This window comes from Colobus angolensis, unplaced genomic scaffold (genome assembly GCF_000951035.1).
Source record: "Colobus angolensis palliatus isolate OR3802 unplaced genomic scaffold, Cang.pa_1.0 Scaffold243, whole genome shotgun sequence".
NCBI lineage: Eukaryota > Metazoa > Chordata > Mammalia > Primates > Cercopithecidae > Colobus > Colobus angolensis.
This window is the reverse complement of record NW_012115633.1, coordinates 3,443,885-3,459,058: the sequence shown is the minus strand read 5'-3', so window position 1 is coordinate 3,459,058 and position 15,174 is coordinate 3,443,885. Positions and strand designations below refer to the sequence as shown.

The following is a 15,174-nucleotide window of genomic DNA, read 5'->3' as shown; positions in this document are numbered from 1 at the left end:
CAAGGAAAGACTGAGGAACCATTCCAGACTGCAGAGTATTAAGAGACATGACAACTAAATGCAGCCCGATTCTGAACTATCTCCTTTTGCTCTAGGATGTTACCAGGGCAATGGGTGAAACATGAGTGAGTAGGAAGATTAGATGGAGGGAAGATTAGGATTCATGTCCTCCTTTTATGGCTGTAGAGCAGTTATATGGGAAAAAGTCCTTATTTGTAGGAAAAACACATAAAAGTATTTGGGAATGAAGGGGTATCATGTCAGGAAGTTACCCTCAAATAATTCAGGGGAGAAAAAAAACATGATTTTTACTGTATTTAGAACTTTTTAGTAAATTTGAGATTAAAAACTTTTTAAAGGGATGGTTTAATATATACAAATCAATAAATATGGTACATCACATTGACAAAATATAAAAACAAAAATCATATGATCATTTTTATAGATGCAGAAAAAGCATTCAATAAAATCCAGCATCCCTTTATGATAGAAACCCTCCACAAACCTGGCATAGAAGGGACATACCTCACAGTAATAAAAACCATATATGACGAACCCACAGCCAACATCATACTGAATGGGGAAAAGCTGAAAGCATTCCCCTTGATAACTGTAACAAGACAAGGGTGCCCACTGTCACCCTTCTATTCAACATAGTACTGGGAGTGCTAACCAGAACAATCAGGTACAGAAAGAATTAAAGGGCACCCAGATAAGAAAAGAGGAAGTCAAACTGTTATTGTTTCCACTCATATGATTGTATACCTAGAAAACCCTAAAGACTCCTCCAAAAGACATCTAGACTTGATAAACAAATTCAGCAGAGTCTGAGAGTACAAAATCAATGTACACAAATCAGTAGCACTGCTATACACCAGCAATGACCAAGCTGGGAATCAAATCAAGAACCCAGTCTTTCTTACAATAGCTGCAAAAAATAAAATACCTAGGAATATACTTAACCAAGGAGGTGAAAGATAAAGAGAACCTCAAAACACTGCTGAAAATGATCATAGATGATAGAAACAAATGTAAACACGACTCATCTCATGGAAGAATCACTGTCATGAAAATGATCATGCTGCCCAAAGCAACCTACAAATTTAATGTAAATCATATCAAAATACCAACATCATTTTTCACAGAATTAGAAAAAACAGTCCTAAAAGTCATAGGCACCAAAAAAGAGCCTGAATAGCCACAGCAATAGTAAGCAAAAAGAATAAACCTGGAGGTGTCATGTTACCTGACTTCAAATTATACTATAAGGCTATAGTTACCTTATATCAGCATGGTGCTGATACAAAAGTAGATACAAAGACCACTGGAAAAGAATAAAGAGTCCAAGAAATAAGGCCAAATACTTAACAGCCAATGGATCTTCAACAAAGCATATAAAAACATAAATTAGGGGAGGGACACCCTATTTAATCAATGGTGATGGGAAAACTGAAAAGCCACATGGAGAAGAATGAAACTGGATCCTCATCTCTCACCTTATACAAAATCAACTCAAGATGGATCAAAGACTTAAATCTAAGACCTGAAACCATAAAAATTCTAGAAGATAACCCAGGAAAAACTCTTCTGGACATCCCTTAAGCAAAAAATTCATGACTAAGAACCCAAAAGCAATTACAACAAAGACAAAAAAATAAATAAATGGGACCTAATTAAACTACGAAGCTTCTGCACAGCAACAGAAATAATCATCAGAGTAGACAGACAAGTCACAGAATGAGAGAAAATATTTGTAAACTATGCATCTGACAAAGGACTAATATCTAGAATCTACAAAGAACTCAAGCAAATCAGCAAGGAAAAAAGAGACAAGTAATCCCATCAAAAAGTAGGCAAATGACATGAAGAGACATTTCTTAAAAGACGATTTACAAATGGCCAAAAACATGAAAAAAAAAAAGCTCAACATCACTAATTATCAGGGAAATACAAATTAAAATCGCAGTGAGATAGCACCTTACCCCCTCAAGAATGGACATTATTTTGAAAGTTAAAAAACAATAGATACTGGAACAGATGTGGTGAAAGGGGAATGCTTAGCACTACTGGTGGGAATGTAAGTTAGTACAGGTCTATGGAAAACAGTATAGAGATTCCTTAAAGAGCTAAAAGTAGATCTACCATTTGATTCAACATTCCCACTGCTGGGTATCTACCCAAAGGAAAGTAAATCATGGCCGGGCGCGGTGGCTCAAGCCTGTAATCCCAGCACTTTGGGAGGCCGAGACGGGTGGATCACGAGGTCAGGAGATCGAGACCATCCTGGCTAACACGGTGAAACCCCGTCTCTACTAAAAATACAAAAACTAGCCGGGCGAGGTGGCGGGTGCCTGTAGTCCCAGCTACTTGGGAGGCTGAGGCAGGAGAATGGCGTAAACCCGGAAGGCGGAGCTTGCAGTGAGCTGAGATCCGGCCACTGCACTCCAGTCCGGACGACAGAGCGAGACTCCGCCTCAAAAAAAAAAAAAAAGGAAAGTAAATCATTATATTAAAAAAGACACCTATACACATATTTATTGCAGCACAATTCACAGTTACAAAGATAGGGAACCAACCTCAGTGACCATCCATCACACAATGAGTAGATTAAAAAAATCACTATACACACCATGGAATACTTCTCAGCCATAAAAAAAGAACAAAACAATGGCTTTTGCAGCAACTTGGATGGAGCTGGAGGCCATTATTCTAAATGAAGTAACCCAGGAATGGAAAACCAAATACTGTATGTTCTCACTTAGAAATGGGAGCTAAGCTGCCAGCACACAGAGGCATACAAAGTGATATCATGGACTACAGAGACTCAGATGGAGGAGAGTGGGAGAGGGTAAAGAATAAAAAAACTACCTATTGGGTACACTGTACACTACTCAGGTGATGGGTGCACTAAAATCTCAAAATCTCAGACTTCAACACTATACAATTAATCTGTGTAACCGAAAATTTCTTGTACCTACAAAAGCTATTGAAATTTTTAAAAAATAAATAAGGGTCAGAAATTAAATAAATAAAAACTTTTTTAAATGATCAGAAAAGTGAGTAGGAGGCAATCAAATGGAAATGTGAGGCCCACACTTTCTCAAAAGGTTGGCAGGAAAGAGAGGGTGACATACGCTCCCAGCAGAGACTGCACTGAGCATTTGGAGCCAGTGTGTAGAGAGGGAAGAGATACACCTAGGTTAAGTGGTGAGCACTGCAAAGCAAAATCCTAGAGGCTGTATTTTGCTGGGCACCCAGGTCCAGTGGAAAGAGCAGGCTAGGCAGGCAGCAGGAGGATGTCGGCTGGGCACGGCAGGCAGTTCCAAGGTGGGCTGGCTGGAAACAAAACTAATTTCTACCTAGGAACCTTCCTTCTCTCTGAGAAATAGGGTTGTCTTCTGAAAGTGGCTGTTGTCTGCTGTCTTAAGTACAGTAAACTGAATATGGTTAGTCTTCAAATTTGAAATTGCTTCATTGAAAAATGTATCAAAACAATTTAATATTTCTCAGTGATACTGTTCCTAAAACAGGTTTTCTTAGGATTGCAGAATTTACAAAATTACCATTGCTATTTGAAAAAGAAGAAAGCCTTGTATGTGTATGCATTTGCCAAGGCAGCTTGTTTTTTTATTTGGTAGGGTCAGAGCAGGTAGAACATGTATGCATACTTCACAAAAACAGGTGATTTATAAGCCATTGCATTAGACAGGACTGGTTTCCAAGCCAGTCAGTCAGCTTAGAATGTGAAACCCTGATTCAGAAGCGAATCACCTAAGGATGATTCAACACTGTGTTTCCTGTTGTGCCAGTAGGCCCACTACAGTAGTGGTTTACCCCCACCTCACCCAGTTCATTAGACTCTGGTCCAGTCCCACACTGGAACTATAGAGCCTGAAGACTATATGAGCAACTGTCTTCTCATTCTCCTTAGACTGTTCATGACTGATGCCACTCACCAGGCACAGGAGGGATGCTAATCCATTCCATGGAGTGGAGCCTCAGGGTTTACAGGCTTTATTCCCTCCAAGAACTCTGCCTCTGAAAGCCTGTGTGACTCCTGTGTGGGCCAACATGCCCTTTGGTGGCCTAAGGGAAGCTGTAGGACACTAAATTACTCATGGCACCACCAAAACCTGCATCTCCAGGCCCGTGTCTTGTTCTTTACTCTATACCCAGTTAGAAACCCTTGGCCCCTCAGGTTTCAGTGATGAATAGGCATGGGAAAGTGGGAATACCAAATGGCTGCTCATTTGGTAGTCAGTTGGGGAATGCATGAGAGAAAATAAGACGACAGTGTGCCCAGGGATGCTGAGCTGATGGCACATTTTGAGCAATAAACTTTCTTAGTGTAGATCCCTCCTTCCATGCTCTCTCTTTTCCTTCATTGTTCTTGTCCTAATTTACAACTTCACTAAATTCTTGCTTTCCCACTTGTATACTTTGTAGCAATATATGTTTTGGTTTGTGAACTACCTCATATTGTCCCCAAGGGCAGGAACTATGTCTTATGTCCCTTTTCCCCATGAAGGGTGAATAAATGCCTGTTGATTAACTCAACTTGGTGTAACAAGCATATATTATCTATAATGCATAAGTCTCTGAGCTAAGGACTCTGACGGGTACATAGGGAATAAGAAATATGATTCCTGCCTTCAAGAAACTTCCAGGAGAGAGAAAAGATCTCCTCAAGTTATTATAATACATAGTAAATGTGATGACAACTAAAAGACAAAAAAAAAAACGAAAAGACTTTTTAACGCAAAGAAAAAAAGGAAAAAGAATTGTTTACACCATGAGAATAAGAGAAGTCTTCATACAAGACATGGAGTTTCAGTTTGAGTTGAAAAATGATACCTAAATGAGTGGGAGTAGCAAGGACTATCAGATTCCATGAGGGGAACAGGCGGGAGCCAAGACAGATAGGGGCGTGGTAGCATCTTGATCTTAGACCCCACCACGTGTGTACCAAGAGGCATGCAGGAGCCATTGGGATACTCCCAAAGTTCTCTGGCCAGGTGAGTGACATGATTAACTGTATTCAATAAGAAGGAGCACTGTAGTAGCAACCTGCAGGAGAGGTTAGAAGAAAGGAAAGAACAGGGGTTAAGAGACAGGTTGGGAATCACCTGCCGAATCCATGTAGGTGGCAGGAAGGACAAGACCATGACAATGGGGATGAGGAGGAGAATATTAAAAAGGTGATGCGGAGGGAAAATGGACAGGTTACAGCAACTGGATGTGAAAGGAAATAGAGTACTCCCAGGTTTTGAGACTCGGTGACTGGGAGAAAGGTGGGGCATTCTTCAAGAGGGATCTCTGCATAAAGATGGTAAAGTAACAGATCTATAGAAAGAGAGATACTGGCCAGTTACATTAGCTGTGTAGTCATTGGCCTAAATAAATGCAGCAGTGATTTTATTCTGTGTACCCTAGGAAATATAGATGCATTCGTGTAACTCTTTTCAATGATAAAATTCTGGTTGATCTTCTTGAGAAGGTTTAGACTCTTTTCTTTCTTAATACCTACACCCATATAAGACATTATCTTTTAATACAACTGGCATGACGTATATGTTCTTAAAAAGGCATAATACCTTACATTTTTGGTCCATTGAGTTTTGACATGGGTGTCGGGCAATTCAATGGAGAAAGAAAAGTCATTCCAATCAGTGGTTTTGGAATGACTAGGTATCCACATATAAAAGAATTAAAGTGGACCCCTGCTTCATGCCATGTACAAAAATTACTGCAAAATGGATCACAGACCTAATGTAAGAACTAAATTTCTCAGAAGATAATGTAGGACTATATCTTCCTAACCTTACATATTAGGCAATCATAAACAACAAAAGAAAAAATATATAAATGGGACTTCATCAAAATTAAAAACTTTAATGCCTCAAAAAACAAATTTGCAAATCACTAATCTGATAGGGGACTTGTATCTGGAATATGTAAAACACACTTACAACTCAACAATAAAAAGATACCCAAATAAAAGATGGTTGAAAATTTTGAATAGACATTTATTCAAAATATGCAAATGGACAGTAAGCACATGATGATCAACATCATTAGATACTAGGGAAATGCAGATAAAAACCACAATGAGATACTACTTCACAGTCACTAGGATGGCAATCAAAAGGACAATACCAAGTGTGGATGAATTCAGATGTGGAGAAGTTGGAATCTTTGCACACTACTAATGAGAATGCAAAATGTTGCAGCCATTTTGAGAAACAGGCAGTTCCCCAAAAAGTTAAACATGGAATTACCATATAACCCAGAATTTTCACTCCTAGGTATATACTCTTGAGAATTGAAAACATATGTCCATGTAACTTCTACACAATCACTCCATACCAACATTACTCATAATGCAAAAATGTCAAAACAACTGCAATGTCTGTCAGCTGATAGAAGATAAATAAATGTGATATATCCACGTAATGGAATATCATTCAGCAACAAAAAGGAATGAAATACTGATCCATGCTATAACATGAGTGAACCTAGAAAAGATCATGCTAAGTGAAAAGAAGCTAGGCACAGAAGACCACATATCATGTGAGTCCATTTATGTGAAATAACTAGAACAGGCAAATCCATAGAGGCAGAAATCTGGTCAATTGTTGCCAGGGACTCAGGGGAGGGGAGAATAGGAGTAATTGATGGATGGAGGTTTCCTTTTGGGATGATAAAAATATCCTGGAATTAGATAGCACTGATGGTTGCAGAACATTGTGAATATACTTAATGCCACTGTGGTACACTTTAAAAGGATTAAAATAGTAAATTTTATTTTATGTGTATTTTGCTACAATATAAACAGGTCCATTCTATGGTATGTGAATTATACCTCAGTAAAGCTGTTATAAAAATAAAAGGCATAATAGCTTGTTTTAATTACCAGGGAATTGTGCTGGGGAAAAAAAAATCCAATCCCAAAAATTGTATACTGGATGATTCAATTTTTATAACATTTTTGAAATGGCAAAATTTTAAAGAGAGGACAGTTTAATGTTTTTCTGATGTTAGTCATGAGGGTTGGGAGATGGAAGGAGGTGAGTTATTAAAGGACAGCCTGAGGGACCCTTATGGTAATGGAACTGTTCAGTATTTTGGCTATGGTAGAAGGTACAGGATCCTACACAGGTGATAAAACTGTCAAACTAAATATGTGACACACATCCAAGTAAAAGAGTGGCAGGTTTTATCAATGTCAGTATACTAGTTGTGATATTGTATTATTGTTTACTAGTATATATAGTTTATACTCTTGGGGTAACTGGGTAAGGTGTACAGGGGTTCTCTCTGTGGTATTTCTTAGGACTGCATGCGATTCTACAATTAATAAAAATTTCAGTTAATAAAAAGGCAGGCTGAAAGCAATGACTCTTGCCTCCAATCCGAGCACTTTGGGAAGCGAAGGTAGGAAGATCCCTTGAGCCCAGGAGTTCCAGACTAGCCTGAGCAATACAGTGAGACCCCATCTCTACAAAAAAATTAAAAATTAGCTGGGCACAGTAGCACAGGCCTTAGTCCCAGCTATTTGGGAGAATGCAGTGGAATGATCACTTGAGCTCAGGAGGTTGAGGCTACACTGAGCCATGATCATGCCACTGCACTCCAGCCTGAGCAACAGATTGAGACCCTGTCTCAAAAAATAAAAAGGCAAGAGATAAGTATCTTTGAAAACTTGTTCCATGGGTAAACGTCTATCAAATTACAAGACGTCTTGGCCGGGTGCAGTGGCTTACACCTGTAAACCCAAGCACTTTGGGAGGCTTAGATGGGCAGATCACCTGTGGTTGGGAGTTCAAGACCAGCCTGACCAACATGAAGAAACCCCGTCTCTACTAAAAATGCAAAATCAGCTGGGCATAGTGGGCATGCTTGTAGTCCCAGCTACTCAGGAGGCGGAGGCAGGAGAATCGCTTGAACCCACGAGGCAGAGGTTGCAGTGAGCCGAGACCCGCCATCACACTCCAGCCTGGGCAACAAGAGAGAAACTCCATCTAAAAAAAAAGAGTTTTATATTCACCAGCAGTAAACAAATCAAAGTCCAGACTGGCACCAGTTGTGTCAGCGGTTTTATTTGTGTCTTCCTTAAAGACCAAGCTTGCGCAGGGTTTTGTTGTTGTTGATCTCAGCAACACAATATTTTTCTAAAATAAAGATGGTGTGTGAGTATGGAAAAGGCCTTTCTCGGCCAGACTTGGTGGCTCATGCCAGTAATCCCAGCACTTTGGGAGGTCGAGGCCGATGGATCGCCTGAGGTCAGGAGTTCGAGACCAGCCTGGCCAACGTAGTGAAACACCATAAAAATACAAAAAATTAGCTGGGCGTGGTGGCAGGCACCTGTAACCAGCTACTCAGGAGGCTGCGGCAGGAGAATCACTTGGACTGGTGAGGTGGAGATTGCAGTGAGCCAAGATTGCGCCATTGCACTCCAGCCTGATCAACAAGAGCAAAACTCCATCTCAAAAAAAAAAAAAGAAAGAAAGAAAAGACCCTTCTCAGCCGGTCGCAGTGGTTCACACCTGTAATTCCAGCATGTTGGGAGGCTGAGGCTGGTGGATCACTTGAGCCCAGGAGTTTGAGACCAGCCTGGGCAACATGGCCTAGCCCTGTCTCTACCAAAAATACAAAAATTAGCCGGGTGAGGTGGTGAAGTGCGCCTGTGGTCCCAGCTACTCAGGAGGCTGAGGTGGGAGGATCAGTTGAGCCCAGGAGGTGGAGGCTGCAGGGAGCCGAGATGACAGCACAGTACTCCAGCCTGAGAGACAAAAGGAGGATGGCCCTGTCTCAAAAGAAAAAAAGGCTGGGGTTTTTTGTCCTCTTCTTTTGGTTAAGTCACTTTTAGGAAAGTAAGATTGTTACTCCTTTAGGTTCATTGATATTTAAAAGTTTACATGTCACACTTTTATTTCAGCAAAGAGAAAATATGATTTTTAAATGAATAAAAAACACATTTCTGTGCAGTAGAAGTCGTGCTAACATCTCATGTTAAAAAGATAAACAACAGGATTAACTGTTTACTTTGGGAGTGCAGAGGCTGGTTGTTTTTGAGAAGAAGAACACAATGTCCTGCTGTCTCTGGTTTCCCGGCCGTCCTCCCAAGCCTCTGCAGGAGTGGGCGAGGCCCCCGCCCCCAATGCGTCCCCTCTCCCACCCTGCGCCGCCCTCGCCCTCGCCCCCGCCTTTTCTCAGTGGCTCCCTTGCGCTCAGGTTCCAGCCCTCTTCTCTTCTCCCCATGCTCCGTTTTTTTCTCTCTCTGTTTTTATCACTTCATCCTCTGATTTCTTCTGTTTTTTCCTTGGGTTGAGGCTTCATAAGAGATTATAAAGTGGAGGGCAGGTCTTTGTTGATCTTTAGAGCCTGCTTAAGTTGACAGTGACCTAGAATGAAACAGCCGGGCCTGACTCCGATTCCGGGAATTCTTGGTGGACTGCTAAGAACTGCTCCCATAACTCACGTAAACATCCCACATAGCCACTTAATCTGCCCTCTCAGCACATGCGTGCGCAGGCACACACGTTTGCTGTGCTCTCGCTGTCCCTCCTTCGTGTAGCTATGAAACTGAGCCAGTGAATGAAAGAAAGGGAAAACACGTAGTTTTGGAAACGAGAAAGGGACATTTAAAACTTTTTAAAAAGAGAAATTAAATTGTACTCCCACAACTTCCACTACAAATCAAGAGTTTTATTTTTTTATTCCCTGTGATTTGTTCTGTTGCCTTTACAGATAAACAAGACATGTATTTTTACAGTTTCTGAAATATTCTTTAATTGGCATAATGGACATTAAGTTGGTAAGAAAAGGAAAAAAATTCTTAAAGACAAATATTAACTTCATAATGGACTTTTGTACTTCCAACGTGAACAAGGAACCTCTTATCTGTCTTATTTTATGTTGCTGGGAATGCGCGGTGGAATGTGGTTTCATTTGGCACCAGTTTTAATCGGCTCTTCCAACATGATCCAGGCCTCACCCTCATGGCTCAGAAATGCACAGAATCCAAGTCCTGCAGAATGGCTGCTGATGCCTGAAACAGGCTATTCTGCTGCTACCCTGTTTCCCTGGAACCACTTTCTGACTGCTGCCTTGTTTTCCCAGTTGAGAGGGTTGGAGTGTGGGTGGCTAAGGGCAGGGACCCGCTGTAGACATGGTATTCTAATGATTATGTATTGCTTTACCCACAATGGAACTTTACCTTGCAAAGCAAAACAGCAGTAGCTGAATGATGAGGTCACCATTGTAAGGCCGCATCTATGTGAAATGGTATGCCCTGTGCCATTCTCAAGCACCTTCCTGTGATAACCTTCTCATAAGATTAGGCCTTTTACAAAAACGCAGACACCTGCTTCAGGACTTAGGAGAGCTGGCACTTAATGAGAGGGAACCCTATTTTCTTGTCAGTTAACTACATCTGTAACAACACGCATTTGTCTGGTAGGTGAAGGAAACTAAGATTTTGAGCGCAGAAGAGATGCAGGCACTTAACTGACTGTGAAACGAAATCACATAATCTGGATTGTGCAGGTACCCGAACTCCTAGTGCCCGTGTCCATTCATGTCGTGTGGTGTCTGCTGCCCTGCACCGCAGTCTTATAGTCATGAAAGTGGGGGTTATTTGGGTAAGTGTCTATGGGAGAAGCATTGATCTTAAACATTAAATAAGTGGAATTCACTTGGCGGACTCTTATTCCAAGAAGTTTTGAATGGCTCTCTGACTGATGGAATCAGTGCAGTTCTGAGACTTTCATTCTAAACACACATGTCCTACTTCTTCTCTGTGAGATATTTTATCATGGCTGTTCTAAGCACTTATCTAAGTTAATCACTCCTGTAGATAGCAGCATCCCATCACACCAGGTATAAGGGACCCACCAACCATGCTCAGTGCTGCATGAGGCAGAGAAGTCGCCTGCAGCCCAGGCCTTACCTCAAGATCGCTAGCAGCAGAGAGTGTGGCATACTGGATGCATACCTTTGCCTTGGCAGTGGGTATTCTGTGGCAGGACAGCAAAGGAATGTACTCAACTGCTTCCCAAAGTGTGGAAGCTCCATTTTATGAACGTTAATCACATAACTTTAAGATGTCAGATCTCTTGAGCCTGCTGTGGCCTGGCTAGCCACTGGTTCCCAGTATTTCAGAGCTTACTAAGGATGGTGCTGGTGTCTGCTGGTTGTCATGCAGAGCACAGCCACACACAGTGAGCATCTGCTCCTCAACTTGGGTGCTGGTGCCTGAGCTGCAGCTGCAGCCTTCTCTATAGATACATATCTATTTAACATTCCTTAAACAAAAATAACTGAAAGGACTTCTAGAGAGTATCCACTTATCTTATAAAAGGATTCTCAGCCCAGAGAGCTTCTGTGCCTTGTCGATAGCGGCAGAGCTGGGATCCCAGTGTTCCTGCCCTCCTGTTTTGAGTCACATTCTCCATAGAGCAGTTTGCCCTTTCCAGTTCTGTGTTAATCCGCCCCGTTCTCACTTGCATCCTGCCTCAAGTCACTTGAGCAGCCTCTGGGTTCTTCCACAGCTCCCTGTTCTCTGAAATGAGGCCCATCCTATGCCTGATGCCGGGGCTGCTCTATACTCTTCACACCCACTCACCTCCTCCGAACCTCAGGCCAGCGCAGGCACTCTGTCCCACATCCCTTACCCACAACTATGCTCTCCAGTCTCTACCTTGAAATGTTTCTTGAATGTGTTCTCACATGCTGACAGAAACCAAAGAGGCAAAGAGGGTGGCAGCATCTGAGGACTGGGACCAGGCATGGAGAGGAGGGCACCAGGATGGACTTCGAAGCCCATGTCTCATCCTGAGGCAGCCACTACCAGGGTTGCAAGTTTCTCAAGATAACTGGAAAGTTGAATTTTATATAAAGTCTTCCAGTTCTTAATTTTAGTTACTAGTTTCTGAAAACTTTAACACTATGTAAACAAAAGAAAACATGCTAGCCAATGAGCACTACTTTGCACCTTCACTCCTTCCTTTCAGGCATTTGTCATTGATTAGGGCGGTGGATTGATTAGACTCCCACTGGGTCTAAAGAGACTGTCTAAAAGTTCTCTCTTCAAGCGAACTCCTCACAAAACCCTTTCCCTCACCAATGCTGTTATTCCCTTCCTTCCAAGAGAAAATAATTTTTATCACATTTTTAATTTTTTTCTAAATATAAGTTTAATTTTAAAGTAAGAATAATGCAATAAATAGTCTTTCCTCTTATCCCTGCTTTCTCCTATTGCTATGGTCTGAATGTTTGCATCTCCCCCAAAATTCATATGTTGAAATATTCACCCCCAAGATATTTAGGGGGTGGGAACTTTGGGATTAACATCCTTTTAAAGGAGGCCCGAGAGAGTCATTAACCGTTCCACCATAGGAGGTTGCTTCGAAAAGACAGCCGTCTATGAGGCAGCGGGCCCTCGCCAGATGCCAAACCTGCTGGTGCTTTGATCTGGGACTTCCCAGCCTCCAGAACTGTGAGCAATACATTTCTATTGTTTATGACCCCCCTAGTCTGTGGTATTTTTGTTAGAGCAGCTCAAATGGACTAAGACACCTATCTTGTCTTTCTCTCTTATTATCTTCTAGCCTCCTTCCAGTGTCTCAGCCATGGAAAACCTCTTTCCCATCCTAGGATTTCATACATGCTATGCTCTCTATTTTCAGTGTTCTCTCAGCCTTTGCATGACTCGTTGCTTCTCTCTGTTTAGGCTTAGCTTAAAGATCACCTTCCTTTAAGAAGCCTTCCCTGACAACCCTGACTAGACCATCCTACCACCCCATGCTGTCTCTCCCAGCACTCTTTATTTCCTTTCTAGCACTCACACAATCTGTGGTTGCACATTTGTGTGTGATTGGTCTCTCTTGCCAAGGAGCACAGACGGCAGGGACAGTTTGCCCACTATCGTGTACCTAGCGCCTCACAGAGGGCCTATCTAGGAGGCAGTCCTGTTGTATTTAGCACATGAATGAAGAGATCATTGATTTACTAGAAACCCTAAGAAGGCCAAGGCACTGTTTTGGAGCACAATGACAAACCCCCAAGTGTTTTTATTATCAAGGATCTTATGACACTTATTTCATGGCTGTGCAGCCCTTCATGCCTCACTGCGTGTGTTGTACTTCCATTATCTGGCTTGGCAATTTTGTACTTGGCTCATTTCTTGTGTTCAAACAAATCAAGATGTCTCAAGAAATAACAACTCAAGCTTAAGTCTACAAATTCAGAATGAATAGTTTCCAAATACTCTCAAGACTTATAAATAAGGACAAAAGACCCATTTTGTTTTCTCACACGACACATGCTAATCATCTAGAGAATATTTATTTCCAATGGGAATAAATCGAAGAAACAGAAGACCAACTTTCAAAATAGCAGAATGAGGACACAGTGAATTCTCTGTCCAACAAACATTTAGCTGGAGAAAATTATGAAAGACAAGCATTTAAAATCTCTAGAAATTGTCCTCAGGGTATACAGCAAGTGGAGAAACATTCCATGAATGGAATCAAAAATAACTACTAAATCTAAGTGAGAACGGCAAGTCTATGGCCTGTGAGCCACAACCCACTCCCCCACCATCCAAACTCATTTTATAGAAACTAACCTGGGGCTCTACTCCAGGGAGTCCCCTCTTCCCCCAGCCTCCAGTGTAGGGTACATTTCACCCTTCATGGCCAGCCTTCAGCATCTCTCATCACCCACCAAATGAGTCAGGCCAAGATTACGGACCTGATTGTCCCACTCCAGCTCACCCGTAGGTTGGAGGCTTCATGCTAGAGAGGCAAGCCCAGAAGACTAGTTGGGGGAGGTGAGAAGCAGGCAATAGAAACTGCATTTGGGGAGGTCCAGATGTTTGATTTCGCCGATGAAGATTTCAAACCAGCCATTATAACTATGTTCAAAGAACTAAAGGAAACCATGTCTAAAGAATTAAAGGAACATATGTTAATGTTAACAATGTCTAATCAAATAGAGCATCTATAAAAAGATACAAACTATGAAAAGAACCAAATAGAAATTCTGGTGTTGGAAAGAATAACAATCAAAGTGAAAAATTTACCATAGGGGCTCAATAATAGATTTGAGATGGCAGAGCAAAGAATTCGTGGACTTGAAATTAAGATAATGAGGCAGGTCATGGTAGCTCACGCCTGTAATCCTAGCATTTTGGGAGGCCAAGGCTGGTGGATCACTTCAGCTCAGGAGTTCGAGACCAGCCTGGGTGACATGGAAAAACCCCATCTCTACAAAAAACACACCAAAAAATTAGCTGGGTATGGTGGACTTGGGAGGCTGCAATGGAAGGATCACTTGAGACGGGGAGGTCGAGGCTGCAGTAAGCCAAGATTGTGCCACTGTACTTCAGCCTGGGTGACAGAGTGAGACCCTGTCTCCAAAAAAATAAAAAAGAGAGAAATTAAGATTATGTAATCTGAAAGAGAGAAAACAATGGAGAAAATGAAAGAGAACCTCATAAAAATGTTGGACATGATTAAGTGCACCAAAATGTGTGTAATGAGAGTGCCAGAAAGAGAGAGGATGATGCAGAAAATATTTGAAGAAATAATGGCTGAGCACTTAACAAATTTGATGCAAAATTTTAATAAGTTAAAATGTGTAATGTATTTAATAAGTTAAATACGTTAATACGTTAAAATGGCTGGGGGGGCAGAGCAAGATGGCCGAATAGGAACAGCTCCAGTCTCCAACTCCCAGCGCGAGCGACACAGAAGACCGGTGATTTCTGCATTTTCAACGGAGGTACTGCGGTCATCTCACTAAGGAGTGCCGGACAATCGGTGCTGGTCAGCTGCTACAGCCTGACCAGCGAGAGCTGAAGCAGGGCGAGGCATCGCCTCACCTGGGAAGCGCAAGGGGGAAGGGAATCCCTTTTCCTAGCCAGGGGAACTGAGACACACAACACCTGGAAAATCGGGAAACTCCCACCCCAATACTGCGCTGTAAGCACACCGGCACAGCAGGAGATTTTACCCACACCTGGCCGGGAGGGTCGCACGGCCACGGAGCCTCCCTCATTGCTAACACAGCAGTCTGCAGCAATCTAACCGCAAGGCAGCAGCGAGGCTGGGGGAGGGGCGCCCACCATTGCTGAGGCTTAAGTAGGTAAACAAAGCCGCTGGGAAGCTC

The 15,174-nt window shown here is 42.1% G+C and overlaps 1 protein-coding gene across 1 annotated transcript in view; it reads left to right on the top strand.

Annotated features, from left to right (window-relative positions):
- The window catches only part of SPIDR (scaffolding protein involved in DNA repair), a 378,203-nt gene that overhangs the window by 286,982 nt on the left and 76,047 nt on the right, over positions 1-15,174 (top strand). The gene's annotated exons all lie outside the window — the stretch shown is intronic.